Source organism: Lolium perenne, chromosome 6, assembly GCF_019359855.2.
Source record: "Lolium perenne isolate Kyuss_39 chromosome 6, Kyuss_2.0, whole genome shotgun sequence".
NCBI lineage: Eukaryota > Viridiplantae > Streptophyta > Magnoliopsida > Poales > Poaceae > Lolium > Lolium perenne.
In genome coordinates this window covers 114647116-114653394 of record NC_067249.2, presented here as the reverse complement: position 1 = coordinate 114653394, position 6279 = coordinate 114647116, and positions in this window count along the sequence as shown.

Below are 6279 nucleotides of genomic sequence, written 5' to 3'. Positions count from 1 at the left end.
GAAGAATTGTCCTCTCTACTAGACTACTACTATTGTTGATGACACCATGTCCACAAGTCATCGAAATATCCATAGAGTAGGAGTGTGTCCGGCCGGACCAGTTCATTTAGATTTTTATTGGAGGCATAATTTTCATATGGTTTAACATGTTATTCCACATTAGCCAATTAAATTTGTTGATATTTTTTGTGAACTGTAAATATGTTTCCTCACCAATTTGTGATCCGCATATCTATGTTAAAAATTTGTTTTGGCCGTTAGGAGAATATTGTATGTGTGATAGCTTCAAATTCATTTTGATTCAGACCCAAATAGTATAATTTAAAGATGGGGCCCACCATCATCACATGTCTTTAGTATTATAAGTCTCTGCAGGAAGGGGCTTGCAATCCAATCTTATGAGTACAATTGATTATGTTCTTCATGAACAGAAGAAAATATGACCACCATCGATGATGGTGGGAAAGAGGAGAGGTGGGTTTGCTGAGGCGTTTGAGTATCTGTTTCTCCCGATGCAACGCACGGGCATTTTTCCTAGTAAATTAAAAAGCTCATAGTTGTATTCCATTATGCATTACTAGTGTAAAACAAGAAACAAAAAGATGCAATTGCAGGATCTAAAGGAAATAGCTTCGAGTACTTACAACGGTGCCGGAAAATAGCTTAGTAGCCGAGATCCGGAGTGTGAGTACCTTTTACCTTTCCTCCCCGGCAACGGCGCCAGAAAATTGCTTGATGTCTACGCACACTCCTTTTCCTGTAGACAGTGTTGGGCCTCCAAGAGCAGAGGTTTGTAGAACAGCAGCAAGTTTTCCCTTATGTGGATCACCCAAGGTTTATCGAACTCAGGGAGGAAGAGGTCAAAGATATCCCTCTCATGCAACCCTGCAACCACAAAGCAAGAAGTCTCTTGTGTCCCCAACGCACCTAATAGGTGCACTAGTTCGGCGAAGAGATAGTGAAATACAGGTGGTATGAATGTATATGAGCAGTAGTAACGGCGCCAGAAAATACTTGATGCTACAACTGGCGTGTGGTTGATGGTGGTAATATTGCAGTAAAACAGTAAACAAGCGATAATTGCAGTATTTAGGAACAAGGCCTAGGGATTATACTTTCACTAGTGGACACTCTCAACATTGATCACATAACAGAATAAATAAATGCTATACTCTACACTCTCTTGTTGGATGATGAACACCACTAATTGTGTAGGATTACACGAACCCTCAATACCGGAGTTAACAAGCTCCACAATATTCGATATTCATGTTTAAATAACCTTAGAGTGCACGATAGATCAACACAACTAAACCAAGTACTAACATAGCATGCACACTGTCACCATCACACTATGAAGGAGGAATAGATCACATCAATACTATCATAGCAATAGTTAACTGCATAATCTACAAGAGATTACAATCATAACCTACGCCAAGTACTACACGATGCACACACTGTCACCTTTACACCGTGCAGGAGGAATAGAGTACTTTAATAACATCACTAGAGTAACACATAGATGAATAGTGATACAAAACTCATATGAATCTCAATCATGTAAGGCAGCTCATGAGATCATTGTATTAAAGTACATAGGAGAGAGATTAACCACATAGCTACCGGTACAGCCCTTAGCCTCGATGGAGAACTACTCCCTCCTCATGGGAGACAGCAGCGTTGATGAAGATGGCGGTGGTGTCGATGGAGATGCATTCCGGGGGCACTTCCCCGTCCCGGCGGCGTGCCGGAACAGAGACTCCTGTCCCCCAGATCTTGGCTTCGCGTTGGTGGCGGCTCTGGAAGGTTTCTCGTACCGTGGCTTTTTCGTCTCGAAGATTTAAGTCAGGGACCTTTAGATAGGCGAAGAGGCGGAGTCGGAGGGCTGACGAGGTGGTGACACACTAGGGGGGCGCGGCCAAGGCCTGGGCCGCCCCACCCTATCATCTGGGGCCCACAGGGCCCTCCTCTGGTGGCTCTCGGGTGTTCTGGAAGCTTCGTGGGATTCTAAGATGCTGGGCGTTGATTTTGTCCAATTCCGAGAATATTTCCTTACTAGGATTTCTGAAACCAAAAACAGCAGAAAACAGGAACTGGCACTTCGGCATCTCGTCAATAGGTTAGTTCCGGAAAACGCATAAAAACGATATAAAGTGTGAACAAAACATGTAGGTATTGTCATAAAACAAGCATGGAACATAAGAAATTATCGATACGTCGGAGACGTATCACCCGCGCAATGAATGCGGGACAAATGATGATCTGGGAGGACTTCAAACTCAAGTTCAGCAAATACCATGTGCCCCCGGGTCTAATCAAGAAGATGAGGGATGAGTTCCGAGAACTCAAGCAAGGAAGGATGTCGATGGTAGAATACCGCAACAGGTTCCTCACACTGTCAAGGTATGCCACCGACGAGACCGACACAAACGAGAAGAGGAAGGAAAGATTTTTGAATGGACTGCATGATGGAATGCAAACTGTGTTAGTGAACATTCCGTTCGCTGACTTGGAAGCCCTAGTGGACTCAGCCATCCAGATGGAAGGGAAGCTGTATCAAGCCAACGAGAACCGCAAGCGCAGGATGATGAACCAGAATGGACCCCACCATACACAGAAGTACCGCAACAACTCCTCGTGAGGATTTACCCCAATAAACAACAAGCCAACTGCTTAGACGTATCGCCCAAACTACTCCAACAACAATGGAGGACACCCGAAGCCCGGAGGCCACAACAACCACCCCAACAACACCAACAGCAACAACAACAACAACCAGAATGGTAACAACAACAACACCAATACTGGCCCGAGGACTGGAAGAAATGCCATCCCGTCACTCCAAAGGACAAGTCAATTGTGACTTATTATGAATGTGGCACTATGGGCCACTACTCAAATGAATGCCCCAAGAAACTGGCCAAGACTGCCCCCAATACTACTGCACCTGCCCAGCAACAGCGCCGCTTCGCAGCCAGAAGGAACCAGAACAACCACAATGGTCGTCTCTACCACATGAGTGCCACAGAAGCTCAGGAAGCACCCCAGGCCATGCCAAGTATGTCTCCTGTTAATCCAATTGCCCAATGTCTCTTAGGAACCCAAGTTTTCTTAAAATCTCGGGACGAGATTTGTTTAAGGGGGAAGGGTTTGTAACATCCCAAAATTTTAAAACAAAGAAGAAAATGAATTTCCTTTTTCCAAAATTTGGAACCAACAAAAACTTTATTTAAGTTCTATAAGGAGCATAGTGCTCATGCTTGTAGATGATCTATGCCATGATTGTTGGTTAAAGTGTTTGAAAATAACATTAAACCCTAAACCTTGCTCTTTGGAGTCAAAATGAAATATTTAAGAAAAAAGGGGAAAATGCAAATACCCTTACATATGTGCCTATGGCTAATTTAGTAAAACTTTAACCTAGGCCTTTATACCTTGATTAGATGTTTGGAAAACATTAATAAACCCTACCTAGTACTTAACAAATCAAATCCAAGGTGAAACAAAAGAAAATAAAAAGGAAATAAAAATGTCCATAGAGGCATATGAGAGGAAATGGCCAAAAATAGGAATTTGAGAATTTGACCCTAAGACTTGGTATGAATGGTTGGATCACTACCCTATACCATTTCAACACTCCAACACATCAATGGGGTCAAGAAAAACCAAATCAAAATGAAAAAATGAAATTCCCAACTCACATGTGATGATGGTCACATGTGACACTTTTAACATCTTACCCACTTTGAGCCTTGTATTAAGAGATTTTCAAACCAAACCCTCTCGACTATTTGCACCTCATCCAAGACCACATCAAGGTAAACAACTTTGGTAAAGCACACCCCTGCAAATTCTTGCTAGATTCAAAACTATGCTCAAGCAAAGTTGGAACATTTTAACAGATTCTAGTTAGTGTCAAATTTGAAACTTCACAAATCAATTTAATTTTGAACACCACCACCACTATTGTGTGTCTATGATCACATGAAACAACTCCATCAAATTTCATTCAAAATTTTGAAACTTTCCCTCTTGCGGCCATTGTGTTGAACATGTGGTGGGCAGGAATCAAATTAAACAAGTTTCACTATTTCAAATACTGTACTGGCCAACATTTGATCTCCACTTGATCCCTCTTGTCCCCTGGTTCCCTCCAACACCATGCCAACCCTTTTGCAACCATGGGGCCAACATGGCATGGCCATGCTCATGGCAGCCATAAATGGCATGGCACCGGCCAACCCTAGCCCTCACCTCTCTAGCCTGGCTAACCATGCCCTATTGCTCCCCCATGCTCTACTGAACGCGCTGGTACTCATCGTTGGTCGAAGGGAGCATGACACGGCCAAGACAAACACGCGCCCACGACGCCCAGAGCATGCCGACGATGGCATGGGCGCCGCCCACGGACACGCTCAGGGCACGCGTCACCCCGACGCTCCAGACTTTCCCCGGAACCCCTCTTCTGCCCTGCGACTCGCCAGAGCACCACGGACACGCTAGACATCGACCTGTCCCCGACCCGCTCCCGCCATCGCCAGAGAGGAAGACCAAATCCCGCCACGGATGCGCAGATGCTCGCTTGCCCCCGACCAAGTTCGGCACCGCCCACCGCGCCGTTGCCGCCAGGAGGACCGCACAGACACGCTGAAAAGAACGCTGCCCTCCCCTAGCTCGATAGCGACCTGTAGCCCTCGCGCCATTGTCGACCTCGCCGCAGCCCACGGCCTCGCTCCGCCATTATAAAAGGAGAGCTCCCCTAGCTTCATTCTCCACACCAGCTTGCTCCCCTCATCTCCCTCAACCTCCTTCACCACCTCCCCTTCTTGATTAGCCACCAGCACCGCCCAATTTCACCGTTGGAGCCCGCCAGTACCCGCAAGTCATCGTCGTCGATTGGAGCCACCTCGAGCGGAGCCGCATGTACCTGGAGCCTCGTCGTCCACGCCAACGTCGCTGCGCATATCGCCGTCGACCGCCGGAGCTCCGGTGTGCTCGCCAACCCTCGACCCTCGCCGCCAGTAAGCTCCTCTCTCGTTGGAGATGACGACGTCTCTGCGCCGCTCAATCCCCTTCTAATCCAACGGTCCATGCTTCGCGTACCGTGTCGCTCGTTTAAGACTCGCTGACAGGTGGAGCCCACCTGTCAGGAAGCCCACGCATGCGAGACGCGTGGTGGGCTGGCCTGCTCGCGTTTAAACCATTTAGGCCCATTTCTTTTCCCGCGCTGGCCCACGAATTCAAATTCGTTTAAATTGATTTATTTCAAATTGCTTACTGGTTCCATTTTCAAAATTGAATAGAATCAAATCCCATGGGCCAAATTTGATGAATTTTGTATGGATGGAAAGCTAGGGAAAAGATCTATCTAACCCCACTGGTCTCATCATGAGATTCTTTGTAGAATTAATGTGACAAAAATAACATGGCATGGACCTTTGCAACTTCAAACAATTATTAAAAATCAACAAAAAATGCTTTTGAGTTGATTTCAACTCTCATAAATCACATTTCACCTACACTACATGTTTATGTAAAAATATGATATGGTTACTTTGTGTGATCATGGCCTAGTTTAAATAAAGGGCTCTGCGGCTATTTCTAGTCAATTGATATTGTCCAAAACTATGTATTAAGTCTTATGAGAGGTTTCTCTCACTTAAATCTTGTCTTAAGTAACTCAACATAAGGTAGTGACCATGGTCTACCAACTCTCATTTTGAATTACTTGATAATATTAAAGTATTATTAAGGTAGTGTTAAATTGCATGAGGTACCCTACCTCATTTAAATCTTTTCCCCAAATGATAATGATGAGTTGTTGACCTTGTTCAATGAGAGGAAATTATTTCTTCAAATACCTAAAGAGAAACCCTAATTCAATATTTGTAATGAGAGGAAATTATTTTTCTTAAAAGAAGCAACAAACTCAACCAATATGTTATGTGTGTGGTGATACTAGAATAGCTTGTGTGAACCAATGGTGTGCTTAGTATAGCTCTTAAAATTTGTTTGGTGATTGTTACCTCGTATCCGTTTTTAGACGCTAGTACCGAGGAGTACCAGGAGGAGGAGGTCTACTTCCAGGAAGAGGAAGACCACTTTGATCAGTACACCAACCAAGGCAAGCTAATATTCTTGCAAGTGCAAAGCTCTATTTGAGCAAGGCAACATTACTTTTACTTTATGTGAAATGATCCCATCCCAAGTTTTTACCCTTACAAGCTTTTACTTTGTTTATCAAAGATTACTTTTATAGTTAACTTTGGTCTAAGT